The following is a 16716-nucleotide window of genomic DNA, read 5'->3' as shown; positions in this document are numbered from 1 at the left end:
ATACTGTTTGCGTCATGACTTCTGAGTTGGGTTGGCCTGATCACGCCTGACTGTAGCCTGCTGCTACTGACTCACAGGGTCAGAGTTACCATTTAGGCCAGAGTTACCATTTAGGCCAGAGTTACCACAGGGTCAGAGTTACCATTTAGGCCAGAGTTACCATTTAGGCCAGAGTTACCATTTAGGCCAGAGTTACCACAGGGTCAGAGTTACCATTTAGGCCAGAGTTACCATTTAGGCCAGAGTTACCATTTAGGCCAGAGTTACCACAGGGTCAGAGTTACCATTTAGGCCAGAGTTACCATTTAGGCCAGAGTTACCACAGGGTCAGAGTTACCATTTAGGCCATAGTTACCACAGGGTCAGAGTTACCATTTAGGTCAGAGTTACCATTTAGGTCAGAGTTACCATTTAGGCCAGAGTTACCATTTAGGTCAGAGTTACCATTTAGGCCAGAGTTACCATTTAGGCCAGAGTTACCACAGGGTCAGAGTTACCATTTAGGCCAGAGTTACCATTTAGGCCAGAGTTACCACAGGGTCAGAGTTACCATTTAGGCCAGAGTTACCATTTAGGCCAGAGTTACCACAGGGTCAGAGTTACCACAGGGTCAGAGTTACCATTTAGGTCAGAGTTACCACAGGGTCAGAGTTACCATTTAGTTCCTGTTTCCTAAAGCTAGCTGTGGTTGATAGTTCGAAGGAACCTCTGTGACAGTAAACTACTAATGACTAACAGTCACAGTGACTCTGACAGTAGGTCCTGTGGTTGAATGTTGGAACCTTTTGCAACTCTAGTGTGTGTTTCACACACAACCTCTACTGAAGAAGAACCAATGAGAACAGAACACATCAGAAGTGTGTTCATGTTCAAGCCAGGGTCGTATTCATTAGTGCTCCCCAAAGCAAAACACTTTGCAACGGGAAAACAACCAAAAAAGGGTTTCTTATTGGAGAAGTTGAGGTAGCTAGTACTGCCCTGTTTTCAGTCTGCTTTCTTCCGTGTTTCAGTCCGCTTTCTTCCGTTTTGACTCCAAATGACTGTGACCCAGTCATCTGCCAGCCCATGTGACACAGCCAGCCACAGCAAATTGAACGATGTGTTTGGCGCGTGTCACTTGAAAATAGCTCGAGGTTTAGTGGCAGTCTGTTTTTACCAGAGCACAGACCCAAAGAGCAACCTGCAGTACTACCTGGATGGAAGTCAACCATTAACGTGGATATCAGAGCTGGCTGTTCTATGATCACACACACATCCACAGACACACAAACATACACACACACACAAACCCTTTCTTGGACTCCATTGTTGGTTAAGGGCTTGTAACTAAGCATTTCACTGTAAGGTCTGGCTGGACCTGTTTTGTATTCGGCGCATGTGACAAATAAAAGGGGATTTTTGATTTGAATCCTTTAGAGCACCAAGCTCCTCCTCGGCATTGCCGTGGCTCTATCTATCAGTACCAGATGGCAGACCATGACCATCAATGCTCCTGATAGGCTGCGTACATTTATGACACACACACACACACATCCAGACTTTTGTGTAGTCTGCAGGGCTATGCCACAGGAAGTAAAGTCAGTTCAGGAAGTCCAGGAGAGTAATGACTGCCAGTCCAGGCCTGGGCAGGATGTGAAAGAGTTCTGGTCAAGAGAACCTCATGGCAGTGCATCATGGGCCCTGGTCAACAGGAGTGCACTGCATAGTGTGTTTTTATATCTGTGTGTGTGTGTGTGTCCGGGGCTGGCAGAGTCTGGGGTTGGCGTTGGTGAAGACTCTGGAATGTTCTCTCCTCTCAGCATCTGGCTGCTGATCCCTGTATGCAGCTTTGTGTCTCCCTCTCCGATCTGTATGCCTCTCTTCTCACCATCTGTTGACCTGAGCATTAGAGGGTACGTTGCAATCTGAAACAGGGAGCAGGATGCTAGGATCAGCTGTGTGTGTCTCCTGTCTTATCGGCATGCCCCTCTTCTCACGGCATGTTGCACAATTCAGCTCCACATTCAATATGGATGTGATGAACACTCGCATTAGAAAATGGAGCATAATGCTGGTATGAGGGTGTGCAGTGGGAGTTCAATTTAATTCAAATTGTATTTGAGATAAGAGAAGAATAACAAATAATTAAAGAGCAACAGTAAATAACAATAGCGTGGCTATATACAGGGGGTACCGGTACAGAGTCAATGTGGAGGCTATATACAGGGGCTACCGGTACAGAGTCAATGTGGAGGATATATACAGGGGGTACCAGTACAGAGTCAATGTGGAGGTTATATACAGGGGGTACCGGTACAGAGTCAATGTGGAGGCTATATACAGGGGCTACCGGTACAGAGTCAATGTGGAGGCTATATACAGGGGGTACCGGTACAGAGTCAATGTGGAGGCTATATACAGGGGCTACCGGTACAGAGTCAATGTGGAGGCTATATACAGGGGGTACCGGTACAGAGTCAATGTGGAGGTTATATACAGGGGCTACCGGTACAGAGTCAATGTGGAGGCTATATACAGGGGGTACCGGTACAGAGTCAATGTGGAGGCTATATACAGGGGGTTACGGTACAGAGTCAATGTGGAGGCTATATACAGGGGCTACCGGTACAGAGTCAATGTGGAGGCTATATACAGGGGGTACCAGTACAGAGTCAATGTGGAGGCTATATACAGGGGGTACCAGTACAGAGTCAATGTAGAGACTATATACAGGGGGTACCAGTACAGAGTCAATGTGGAGGCTATATACAGGGGGTACAGATACAGAGTCAATGTGCGGGTGCTCCGGTGGCGAGGTAATTATGTATATGTAGGTAGAGTTATTAAAGTGAATATGCATAGATAATAAACAGAGAGTAGGGGAGGGGGGAGGGGCAATGCAAATAGTCTGGGTAGCCATTTGATTAGATGTTCAGGAATCTTCCTGAATTGAATTGCATGACTTGTGAAACAAAATGTGAAGTGTCTCGCTTGAATAGATACACCTGGAGCAGAAGCCTTGTGAAACCAACTACTGAAAGGACTCGGTCACGACGAGCGGTAAACTAGAAGAATACTGCCGTTTTTAGACTCCAGTCATTTTGTAATCCAGCAACCTGAATATGCCTCTACATTCACGTCTTGCAGAGGCCAAAAAAAAAAAACCTCCGTCCACAACATTTGCTTCATCAGAGAGATGGTTGCGTCGGAATGCACTATTCACGACACAGTGCCATTTTGTGCGAATGTGTTGTATGGAAGAAAATGAAAAAACGTGACAGAGTAACTGTACAGACCATCCCACAACACACTATAAAGACACACAGGCTGTAGTATGTTTTTTTTTCTAGGATAATACAAGGTAGCAGCAGATGAGGCTATGATTTACTTGTGCTGTGTGTTTTGTGCCAGTATTTCACGACCACAGATAGTCAGGTTAGTTTGCCCTGCCCTGTAGTGCCCTGCCTAGGCAATGTCTTGCGTCATTGATAATACTGTTTGCTCATGACAAAATGATCAGAAGTTGAATTACACTCAAGAAAACACTACATAAATGCTGATGAGAAACATTTTAGGATAGAAATCATTATTTTGTTGGTCCACGTAAAGTCTCTATATGTTGTCTGGGGCATAAATGCTGTACTTCATATGAATTTCTTCATGTGGATTTCATGTGAGTACACTCGCTGGCCAGTTTATTAGGTACACCACCACATTCACGAAAATGGATGGCTCCTACAGACAGTGAGTCACATGGCTTGCTATATATAAAACAGTCAGACAGACATAGAGACATTGAGTTTCTGTTGGATTAAACGTTATAATGGGCAAAACGAGTGACCTAAGTGACTGAAGAGCGTAGTATGATCATCGGTGGCGGATCTAGTATTTCAGAAACGGCCGCCCTCATGGGCTTTTCACGTACGACAGTGTCTAAGGTTTCAGTCCTGTGGGCGAAAACAGCTCGTTGATGAAAGAAGCTGAAGGAGAATGGCAAGAATCGTGTGCAAGCATCGCCTGGTTCCGACGAATCCCGGTTCCTGTTGCGTCATACTGATGGCAGAGTCAGGATTGGGCGTAAGCAGCATCAGTCCATGGTCCCACCTTGCCTGGTGTTAACGGTACAGACTGACTGGTGGCGGTTGTGTAATGGTGTGAGGAATGTTTTTCTGGCACTTGTTAGGTCCCTTGATACCAATTGAACAACCTTTAAACGCCACACCTTGTAGAATCCATGCCCTGAAGAATTCAAGCTGTTCTGGGTGCAAAGGGAGGGGGGGTCCGATCCGGTATTCAATGGGTGTACCTAATAAACTGGCCACTGAATGTTTATAGTTCTGTTTCTGATATTAGTAGCTTTTGCAAAAGTTATCCAACAGCAGGCTTTGCGTATATAGCAGGGGGGAGTTTAGGGTACATAATGACTGAACTAATAACAATGACTGCTTCACAAATGGCACCTTATTCCCTATATAGTACACTACTTTTGACCAGAACCGTATGGGCCCTGGTCATAAGTAGTGAACCTTATAGGCAGGTGGGTGCCATTTGGGATGCATCCAATGTTGAACTTTTCGGAGCTGGATATGAGTCACAGGGTGTTGCCAAAAATTAGGAAACAGAGCTGGAGAACAGAGCAAAACAGAGTAGAGTAGAACAGAGCAGAGTAAAGTAGAGCAGAGTAAAGTAGAACAGTAGAGCAGAATAAATTAGAGCAGAGCGGAGTAGAACAGAGCAGAGTAAAGTAGAACAGAATAAATTAGAGCAGAGTGGAGTAGAGCAGAGCGGAGTAGAACAGAGCCGAGCAGAACAGACCCAGGCAGAACAGAGCCGGGCAGAACAGAGCCGGGCAGAACAGAGCCGAGCAGAACAGAGCCGGGCAGAACGGACCCGGGCAGAACAGAGCCGGGCAGAACAGAGCCGAGCAGAACAGAGCCGGGCAGAACAGAGCCGGGCAGAACAGAGCCGGGCAGAACAGAGCCGAGCAGAACAGAGCCGAGCAGAACAGAGCCGGGCAGAACAGAGCCGGGCAGAACAGAGCCGGGCAGAACAGAGCCGAGCAGAACAGAGTCGGGCAGAACAGAGCCGGGCAGAACAGAGCCGAGCTAAGTAGGTGCTTATATTTGTCCTGTTTCACACAAGTACACGTGTGTATTATACATATGTGTGAATTGGAAATGTGTTTTTTGCATATCCCAACTCTCCCCGAGACACCCTCTGAGAATGGCTTACGGCCAGGGTCAGCCACTAATGTCGGCTTCGGGATGCTTCATCAGTACAGGCCCAGGAGAAGAATGAAGTGTTTCAGGATCTCCTGAACATTGCTGGGTTGAACTTGAAGATGTCAAGGCTACAGTAGTGCATCAGATACAGTGGCTTGTGAAAGTATTCAGCCCCCTTGGTATTTTTGGGCCTTTCAGAACAGGTGTATATATACTGAGATCATGTGACACTTAGATTGCACACAGGTGGACTTTATGTAACTAATTATGTGACTTCTGAAGGTAATTGGTTGCACCAGATCTTATTTAGGGGCTTCATAGGAAAGGGGCTGAATACATATGCACACACCACTTTTCAGTTTTTAATGTTTTAAATTTTTTGAAACAAGTTAGATTTTTTTTATTTCGCTTCACCAATTTGGGCTATTTTGTGTGTGTCCACGACATGAAATCGTATTTAAATTGCAGGTTGTGATGCAACAAACAAAATACAAACAAAATAGGAAAAACACCAAGAGGGATGAATACTTTTGCAAGTCATTGTATTAGCAACTCCTTTAGCCATCTCCTTAAACCATACGTTTTTCCATTCCTCATCAATCCATGGAACCTAAATTTATTTAATCCCATCAGTCACAACTGTGACTAAATTATTTATTTTTCTACTTTTCAGTTATAATGCCCCCAACCCAATGTATGTTTTCCTACTAAATGTATCCACTCACCCTAACAGAGATCACCATTTGAAATGTCCAACCTACTCTACTCCACCCAGACCAAATGGACAAGCAACTGTATCTGAGTATGGATGAGCTCCTTACCTTCTATGGGATCCTTATCCCATCTGGGTACAGCTCTGTTCCAAGATGACACATGTACTGGGCACTTGACAGTGATGTACACAATGAAAGCACTTCAGATGCAAATGTGGAGAAATCGCTTTGATAAAAATAACGACCTCAGTTCCTGTGGTTGACAACACAAAGATCACTGACGACCCATTTTTTAAGGTTAGGCCCATCTTCTCCCAGCTCAATCAGTCATGCCATTTCAGGAATGGCTGTCAGTGGATGAGAGCATGATCTGATATAATGGCCGACATGGATGTAAGCAATTCATAAGAGGTAAACCAGTCCGGTTTAGTTACAAGCTATGGAGTCTTGCCTCATCCATTGGTTACATGTATCACATGGAGCTATATGGTGGATCGCACACTCTCCTCCCTGGGACTTGGTTGGGTCAGGGACCCAGTGTTGTTCTCGGTCTTGCTGAACAATCTTAGGTGCCTCACGGTTGCAAGTTCCTTCATGACAACCTCTTCACTTAGCTTGCACTCAGTCGATGTAATGACAAAAAAAGAGTATATGGGAAGTCTGAAACGACGAGGCAATATCATCTGTTTTGATGTCCCATTCAAGCCACGGAAGGACTTTGTGAAGTTACCCCGGGGAACCTCTGAGGTTCTGACCCAAGGAGAGAAGTTACTTGTCCCGTTGGAAAGACAATAACACTGTCACAGTGGAAACAAACATAGAGGAGAAATACAGTGAGACCGCTGGCTAGAGATGGAACAAGGAGCGACGTGCCTTTGACAAAGGCCCACAACCAAAATGCATCAACCGAAACAATGAGCACATGGGTGGTGTTGACCTTCACGACCTACAGGTTTCAAGATACCATATCTCCATCAGGTCTAAGAAGTGGTGGTGGCCCATCTTTGCATGGTCTCTCAACAGTGGACTCGTAAACAGCCATTTATTTTACAGAGACGTTATGGGAGGGACCATCGACCTGCTCACCTCACGGATAGCGGCACAGTCTTTAATGCAAAAGTTTGGCACGAAACCACTGAGCCACGGAAGGAGATCTCTACCGGCTGCTACTGTTGAAGATCAGGCAAGATATGACAAGGCTTCTCACTGGCCAATCAGCACGATGCACCGGTTCCAGAGAAGTCGTTATGGTGACAAACGTACTACCTATGCCTGTGAGAAACGCAGAGCGCCACTGCACATTGAGTGCTTCAAGATAAACCATGGACAGCAGAAAATGAGATTAGAGGGGCTGTTAAAGCCAACAGAAGAAAAATAGAAAAGTCAATAAAGGGTGATGAGAAGCAGTACAACAGACTCTAGGAAGGAAAGACTACCTCTATGAGATATATATATATATATATATATATATATATATATATATATATATATATACATACATATATATATATATATATATATATACTACCTCTGAGAGATATATATATATATATATATATATATATATATATATATATATATATATATACATACATACATACATACATACATACATACACTACCTCTATGAGATATATATATATATATATATATACATATATATATATATACTACCTCTATGAGAGATATTTATATATATATATATATATATATATACATATATACATACATACACATATATATATATATATAGATACATATACACATACATACATTACCGTTCAAAAGTTTTGGGTCACTTAGGAATGTCCTTTTGTTTTTGAAAGAAAATCCTGTTTTTTTGTCCATTAAAATAACATCAAATGGATCAGAAATACAGAGTAGACATTGTTAATGTTGTAAATGACTATTGTAGCTGGAAACGGCTGATTTAAAAAATTAATATCTACATAGGCGTACAGAGGCCCATTATCAGCAACCATCACTCCTGTGTTCCAATGGCACGTTGTGTTAGCTAATCCAAGTTTATCATTTTAAATGGCTAATTGATCATTAGAAAACCCTTTTGCAATTGTTAGCACAGCTGAAAACTGTTGTGCTGATTCCAGTTTTTTTCTGAATGCTTAAACACTAACAGTGATTCTTGAAGCACTATCTCTGAAACCATTAAGACTTGTAGCCAATGCATTTAGCAAGTGTGCCAGCCTGAATGCACATTCTCTGCTTTACACTCAGTTTGCAATTTAATAACACACTTCTCGCAAAAACTGTGAACATTGGTCTCTATGTTGCTACACTATTTCGCCAATTGCCTTTCCACATTGACGCATGTGAAAACACTTTTAGATACTGAGTTCAGTTACAAATCAGAGCTTGAGCACTATAAATAGGTCACAGGTAAACATTTGGTTCGATCTAGAAGAAAACAAGAAAACACAGGTAAACATTTGGTTCGATCTAGAAGAAAACAAGAAAACACAGGTAAACATTTGGTTCGATCTAGAAGGAAACAAGAAAACACAGGTAAACATTTGGTTCGATCTAGAAGGAAACAAGAAAACACAGGTAAACATTTGGTTTGGGCAACAATGGAGGCCAATACTGGACAGAGAGTAAGAGGGATGAGAACTTCAGGAGGAAGAGGAGGATGAGGAGGTGGAGAAGTAAGAGGTGAAGTAGGACAGGGGAGAATGAGAGGACGGAGAAGAGGAGGACAAGGACGAGGGGGTGAAGAAGTAAGAGGAGGAGGAGACGGAAGAGGTGAAGTAGGACGGGGAAGAGAAGGACAAGGACGAGGGGGTGAAGAAGTAAGAGGAGAAGGAGAAGGAAGAGGTGAAGTAGGACGGGGGAGAAGGAGAGGACAGGGAAGAGGAGGACAAGGACGAGGGGGTGAAGAAGTAAGATGAGGAGGAGAAGGAAGAGGTGAAGTAGGACGGGGGGAAGGAGAGGACAGGGAAGAGGAGGACAAGGACGAGGGGGTGAAGAAGTAAGATGAGGAGGAGAAGGAAGAGGTGAAGTATGACGGGGGAGAAGGAGAGGACAGGGAAGAGGAGGACAAGGACGAGGGGGTGAATAAATAAGAGGAGGAGGAGAAGGAAGAGGTGAAGTAGGACGGGGGAGAAGGAGAGGACAGGGAAGAGGAGGACAAGGACGAGGGGGTGAAGAAATAAGAGGAGGAGGAGAAGGAAGAGGTGAAGTAGGACGGGGGAGAAGGAGAGGACAGGGAAGAGGAGGACAAGGACGAGGGGGTGAAGAAATAAGAGGAGGAGGAGAAGGAAGAGGTGAAGTAGGACGGGGGAGAAGAAGAGGACAGGGAAGAGGAGGACAAGGACGAGGGGGTGAAGAAGTAAGAGGAGGAGGAGAAGAAAGAGGTGAAGTAGGACGGGGGAGAAGGAGAGGACGGGGAAGAGGAATGGGAGTCAGGAACACAATGATGAACACAGTGATGAAATCACATTGACTGTGGTTGAAAGTATCACTAAAACAATTCAAATGTTTTTACAGAACTGCAAGAAAACCAGTATCTGATGGAAGAGGTCAACTGTTCACCCCAGAGCAGGAGACCCACATTTTAAATATGGTCATTGCAAATAACTGCATCAGACTCAGAGAAGTGCAGGACCACGTAATGGCAGATAACACCATATTCCTAAACGTCAACAGAGTGAGTCTCTCTGCACTGTCTCGTCTACTGAAACAGAGTGAGTCTCTCTGCACTGTCTCGTCTACTGAAACAGAGTGAGTCTCTCTGCACTGTCTCGTCTACTGAAACGCAATAGAATTAGGATGAAGCAGCTGAACAGAGTCCTTTTCGAAAGAAACTCAGACCGTCGTAAAACAACTGAGATATGAATATGTGCAGGTAAGCTGTACTATCCTATCATTGGTACTGGATCTGGAAGTGTATGGTGCTACATCATGTTGACTGATCCCTGTCTTTTCCTACTGTGCTACATTGTTTTGTCTTGTCTCTTTCAGAGAGTCATGGAGCTAGAAGCAGATGCAGTGCACCATGACCTAATAAATGAGGCAGGTTTCAACCTTGCAAAAACAAGGGGCCGCTGCAGAAATATCATGACCCCTGATCGATGGACACCGTGCCATCATTAACGTCCCGGGACGACGTGGTGGCAACATAACAACGTGTGCAGCTATTAGTCAAAACGGCGTCCTTCACCATCATGAAATCCTAGGCCCATACAGCCACTGCACACATTATCACATTTCAGGACACCCTCCACAACAGACTAATCCCTAATGACCAGGGGCCAGAGCAGCCCAGGTACATTATCATCTGGGACAATGTTAGTTTCCACCGGGCTGGTCCGCAATTGGTTCACAGGTCACCTACTTCTCATCTCTACCCCCATACTCTCCATTCTTGAGTCCTATTGAAGAATTATTCTCTGCTGGAAGGTGTATGATCACCAGCCCCATCAACGCATACCCGTTCTACAGGCAATGGAGGAGGCTTGTGGAGACATGGATCAGGGGTCATTGCCAGGGCTGGATACGGCACTCCGGGCGATACTTTCCACGCTGCCTAGCTCAAGACAACATCGCATGTGAAGTGGATGAAGTCTTATGGCCAGACTCACAAAGACGATGAGATGAAGCCACATTTTATTTATTTTTTTCCTGCTGCACTTTTGTTGTTCGAGGAGTGTTTGAACAATTTGAGAATAATTTTTCCCCCCTTATTTGTATTGATAGTGTGTTATGTTCCGAATACACATCCATACTTTACACATTTGAATACCTGTGTGTATGTGAGTTGACTATACTTTATCACTATACGTTATTGCAAACTGCTATGCCCTGCACACAGGAAAAACCCACAAGTGTTTTTCATTTATACTATCAGTGCCTAGTTGTTGCTTATTCAAATTATGGTTTGTGTGTACTGTATTGACTCTAAAAAAATAATGTTTTAAGAGTTTGAAGAGTTTTGCAAGAATTGTTTTATTTTGCAAGAATTGTATAGTAAGTGTATAATGTTTTGCTGGTTTGGTGTAGAGTTTTGCAAAAATAGCCATTATACAGCTCTTTCAGAAAAGACTGTAAAGAAGCAATAAAACTGGCCTTCTTTAGACTAGTTGAGTATCTGGAGCATCAGCATTTGTAGGTTTGATTACAGGCTCATAATGGCTAGAAACAAAGAACTTTCTTCTGAAACTCATCAGTCTTTTCTTGTTCTGAGAAATGATGGCGAGAAATTGCCAAGAAACTGAAGATCTCGTACAACGCTGTGTACTACTCCCTTCACAGAACAGCACAAACTGTCTCTAACCAGAATAGAAAGAGGAGTGGGAGGGTCCGGTACACAACTGAGCAAGAGGACAAGTACATTAGAGTGTCTAGTTTGAGAAACAGACGCCTCACAAGTCCTCAACTGGCAGCTTCATTAAATTGTACCAGTCTCAACGTCAACAGTGAAGAGGCGACTCCGGGATGCTGGCCTTCTAGGCAGAGTTGCAAAGAAAAAGCCGGATCTCAGACCGGCCAATAAAAATAAAATATTAAGATGGGTAAAAGAACACAGACAGAGGAACTCTGCCTAGAAGGCCAGCATCCCGGAGTCGCCTCTTCACTGTTGACGTTAAGACTGGTGTTTTGTGGGTACTATTTAATGACAATTGATTTGGATATTTTCATGTCTGGGAAAAATGTGTGATTTAAACGGGTTAACAGTTCTAACAGTCAGTTTCTTAACCGGTGCATGTTTATCAATAAATGGAAGAAGCAATTTCATAAATTCATCAAGCGCAGCGTCGATGCTCCTTATTAATCACATCAGACCAACAAATATTTTTAACATCATCTCTTAACATCATCTCTCTATTTTAGGCCCAGCTGTTGGAACTTTGGCTTTCCTGTATATAGCCACTATATTGTGATCACTGCATCCAATGGGTACCGATACAGCATTAGAACAAAGTTCTACAGTATTAGTAAACATGTGATCAATACATGTGGATGATCTTGTTCCTGTAGTGTTTGTAAACACCCTGGTAGGTTGATTAATAACCTGAACCCGATTGCAGGCAGTGGTTAGAGTGAGAAGCTTCCCATTGAGCGGGCAGCTTGATGAAAACCAGTCAATATTCAGGTCCCTAAGAAAGTGTCACGCCTGCTCCCGTTCATGTCTTTGCACTTTTCGTCGTCCTTGTTCTATTTATTATTACATTTGCACTCCCTGAACTTGCTTCCCAAATCCCAGCGTACATGTTACAGAAAAACGCCTCACCAAAGGGGAGCATCATGGAGTTGTTTTTTTGTTTTGTAGGTGACGTCTGAGTTTCGCTACCGGGGATGCCTCGCTCGTTGGGCTTCCATGCCTCAGCCGGCTCGTTGGGCTTCCATGCCTCAGCCGGCTTGTCAAGTATCTGTGGCCAAGGCTACCGAGGATGCCTCAGCTAGCTCGCCAGGCTCCCATGTCTCAGCTAGCTTGACAGGTTCACAAGACTCGGTTGGATTGTCAGGCTTCCATGCCTCAACCGGCTCGTCAGGCTCCCGCACCTCAGCCTGGTCCCCTGGACCGTCCCTCTGATCGGTATCCTGTGGCTGGGGCAGTGCTTCAGGGAGGGTGTATTGTCTTCGGCACTCGAGGTCGCCAGTCTGCTTATTGTTACGCACACCTGTCTCCATCGTTACGCGCACCACCGCCTCATGAGACTCACCTGGACTCCATCGCCTTCCTGATTACCTTCCCTATAACCGTCACTCCCTTTGGTTCCTTCCCTATAACCGTCACTCCCTTTGGTTCCTTCCCTATAACTGTCACTCCCTTTGGTTCCTTCCCTAGGCGTCATTGACTCTTGTTTGTGTTTAAAGTCTGTACGCTTTTCGTGTTTCTTGTTTTTGTATTTGTACATGTTCCATAAGCAATGCCCCCGAGCACTCTGGCACCTTTCATGGCTGGGATAAGTTTTTTCCTCTTCTGGCACACAACATGCTAGCATGTCGGCAGGTAGCCTAGTGGTTAGAGTGTAGAGGCGGCAGGTAGCCTAGTGGTTAGAGTGTAGAGTCGGCAGGTAGCCTAGCGGTTAGAGCGTTGGGCCAGTAACTGAAAGGTTGCGAGATCGAATCCCTGAGCTGACAAGGTACAAATATGTAATTCTGCCCCTGAACAAGGCAGTTAACCCACTGTTCCTAGGCCGTCATTGAAAATAAGAATGTATTCTTAACTGACTTGCCTAGATAAATTGAAAAAATGTCCCGGACCCCTGACCTGATTTCACCGGTCGCACTAGCATGTCCCGGACCCCTGACCTGATTTCATTGGTCGCGCCAGGATGTCCCGGACCCCTGACCTGATTTCATTGATCGCGCCAGGATGTCCCGGACCCCTGACCTGATTTCACCGGTTGCGCCAGCATGTCCCGGACCCCTGACCTGATTTCATTGGTCGCGCCAGGATGTCCTGGACCCCTGACCTGATTTCATTGGTCGCGCCAGGATGTCCTGGACCTCTGACCTGATTTCACCGGTAGTGCTAGCATGTCCCGTACCCCTGTTGACAAAGTAGCATGTGCTTTTGCCTCTGCGTTTTGGATTTTAAGCTGGGTATCCGTAAAGCACTTTGTGACAACGCCTTTATTAAATACATCTGATTGATTGGTCCCTTCTTGTGTAGCCCAAGTCTGGTTGGCTGATCTGCCGTACCATCAATGCTCCGCTGCTCCAAATCTTCTTCTTTTTTTTACTTCTTTTTTTTGCCAGACAGCTCTAGTTTCTCTACCTCAGCATGACAGATGAAAGACAAGTTGTCAAGGTTTTCAGTTCGGATTCAGACGGTTGCCTGGAAACCAGTGGTGGAAAAAGTACACAATTGTCATACTTGAGTAAAAGTAAAGATACCTTATTATTAAAAAACAACTCAAGTCAAAGTGAAAGTCACACAGTAAAATACAACTTTAGTGAAAGTCTAAAAGTATTATGTTTTAAATATACTTAAGTATCAAAAGTAAATGTAATTGCTAAAATATACTTAAGTATTCAAAGTAAAACTAATAGTATAAATAATTTCACATTACTTATGTTAGGCAAATCAGACGGCATTATTTAAAAAATGTTTTATATTATGGATAGCCAGGGGCTCTAACACTCAGACGTAATTTATAAACAAAGCATTTATGTTTAGAAGTTCTGCGAGATCAGAGGCAGTAGGGACGACCAGGGATGTTCTCTGTTTAGTGAGTCCGTCAGATCAGAGGCAGTAGGGACGACCAGGGATGTTCTCTGTTTAGGGAGTCCTCCAGATCAGAGGCAGTAGGGACGACCAGGGATGTTCTCTGTTTAGTGAGTCCGTCAGATCAGAGGCAGTAGGGACGACCAGGGATGTTCTCTGTTTAGGGAGTCCTCCAGATCAGAGGCAGTAGGGACGACCAGGGATGTTCTCTGTTTAGGAGTTCTGCGAGATCAGAGGCAGTAGGGACGACCAGGGATGTTCTCTGTTTAGTAAGTCCTCCAGATCAGAGGCAGTAGGGACGACCAGGGATGTTCTCTGTTTAGTGAGTCCTCCAGATCAGAGGCAGTAGGGACAACCAGGGATGTTCTCTGTTTAGGGAGTCCTCCAGATCAGAGGCAGTAGGGACGACCAGGGATGTTCTCTGTTTAGTGAGTCCTCCAGATCAGAGGCAGTAGGGACGACCAGGGATGTTCTCTGTTTAGGGAGTCCTCCAGATCAGAGGCAGTAGGGACGACCAGGGATGTTCTCTGTTTAGTGAGTCCTCCAGATCAGAGGCAGTAGGGACGACCAGGGATGTTCTCTTGATAATAGTGTGAATTGAACCATTTTACTGTCTGCTAAACACTCAAAATGTAACCCGTACTTTTGGGTGTATGAAAATGTATGGAGTAAAAAGTAAATTATTTTCTTTAGGAATGTAGTGGAATGTAGTATTAAAATCTACCCTAACCAGAAACCGTGGATGGATGGCGGCATTCACGCAAAACTGAAAGAGCAAAGCACCGCATTTAACCATGGAAAGAGGTCTGGGAATATGGCTTAATATAAACAGTGTAGTTATTCCCTCTGCAAGGCAATCAAACAAGTGAAATGCCGGTACAGGGACAAGGTTGAGTTGCAATTCAACGGCTCAGACACGAGACGTATGTGGCAGGGTCTACAGGAAATCATGGACTACAAAAAGAAAACCAGCCATGTCACGGACACCGACATCACGATTCCAGACAAACTAAACACCTTCTTTGCCCGCTTTGAGGATAATACAGTGCCACCGTCGCGACCCACTAACAACGCCTGCGCCCCACCCTCTCTGTGGCCGACGTGAGTAATACATTTAAACGTGTTAAACCTCGCAAGGCACCAAATTATGGCTCAGTGAATTGGCAAACACTGTACACTTAGAAAGAATTAGATATATTCTGAACAATAAATTATCAACATTTGATCAAATCTGGCAGCCTTTCCTCTCCTACTTGGACGACGCTGTGAATTTGTACTTATTAACGCACTCTCAATTGTAATATTTTAATCTACCTTTGGGCAGCATGTGCTGGCCCTGCCACCCGAGCAGTTGGGAGGGGGGGGGGGGGGTCTGGGGGAATAAGGGGGGGGGGGATAGGGGGGACATCTTCCCTCTTTCTTTCTACGTGTCCTTGTTTTGTATGTCGTGTTTTGTATTATTTGTTCTGCACCCCCAGAACTCTGGGTCTTGTTGTTCCTATATGCTCTTTTATGCTTAGATAAGAATTGTATACCTGTCTTGTATACCTGTCTTGTATACCTGTCTTGTATACCTGTCTTGTATACACACCATTCTTGTGTGTGTTTAATAAAAAATATTTGAAGGCTGCTGGCCCAGACGGCATCCCCAGCCACGTCCTCAGAGAATGCGCAGACCAGCAGGCTGGTGTATTTACAGACATTCAATCACTCCCTATCCCAGTCTGCTGTCTCAGCATGCTTCAAGATGGCCACCATTGTTCCTGTGTACAAGAAGGCAAAGATAACTGAACGAAATGACGACCGCCCCGTAGCACTCACTTATGTCATCATGAAGTGCTATGAGAGACTGTCTAAGGATCATATTACCTCCACCTTGTCAGCCACCCTAGACCCACCTCAGTTTGCATACCGCCCCAACAGGTCCACAGAGGATGCAATCGCCATCACACTGCACACTTCCCTATCCAATCTGGACAAGAGGAATACCTATGTAAGAATGCTGTCATTGACTAAAGCTCAGCATTCAACACCATAGTACCCTCCAAGCTCATCATCAAGCTGGAGGCCCTGGGTCTCAACCCTGCCCTGTGCAATTGGGTCCTGGACTTTCTGACGGACCGCCCCTAGGTGGCGAAGGAATAACATCTCCACTTTGCTGACCCTCAACACTGGGGCCCCACAAGGGTGCATGCTCAGCCCTCTCCCGTACTCCCTGTTCACCCACAACTGCGTGGCCGTGCACGTCTCCAACTCAATCCTCAAGTTTGCAGATGACACAACAGTAGTGGGCTTGATTACCTACAGGGACTACCAACAACGACGAGACAGCCTGCAGGGAGGAGGTGAGGGCAATAGGAGTGTGGTGTCAGGAAAATAACCTCTCACTCAATGTCAACAAAGCAAAGGAGACGATTGTGGACTTCAGGAAACAGCAGAGGGAGCACCCCCCTATCCACATCGAAGGGACAGCAGTGGAGAAGGTGGAAAGTTTTAAGTTCCTCGGCATACACATCACAGACAAACTGAAATGGTCCACCCACACAGACAGTGTGGTGAAGAAGGCGCAACAGTGCCTCTTCAATCTCAGGAGGCTGAAGAAATTTGGCTT

The sequence above is a fragment of the Oncorhynchus clarkii genome, chromosome 20 (assembly GCF_045791955.1).
Source record: "Oncorhynchus clarkii lewisi isolate Uvic-CL-2024 chromosome 20, UVic_Ocla_1.0, whole genome shotgun sequence".
Classification (NCBI taxonomy): Eukaryota; Metazoa; Chordata; class Actinopteri; order Salmoniformes; family Salmonidae; genus Oncorhynchus; species Oncorhynchus clarkii.
Note: the sequence above shows the minus strand (reverse complement) of the source record.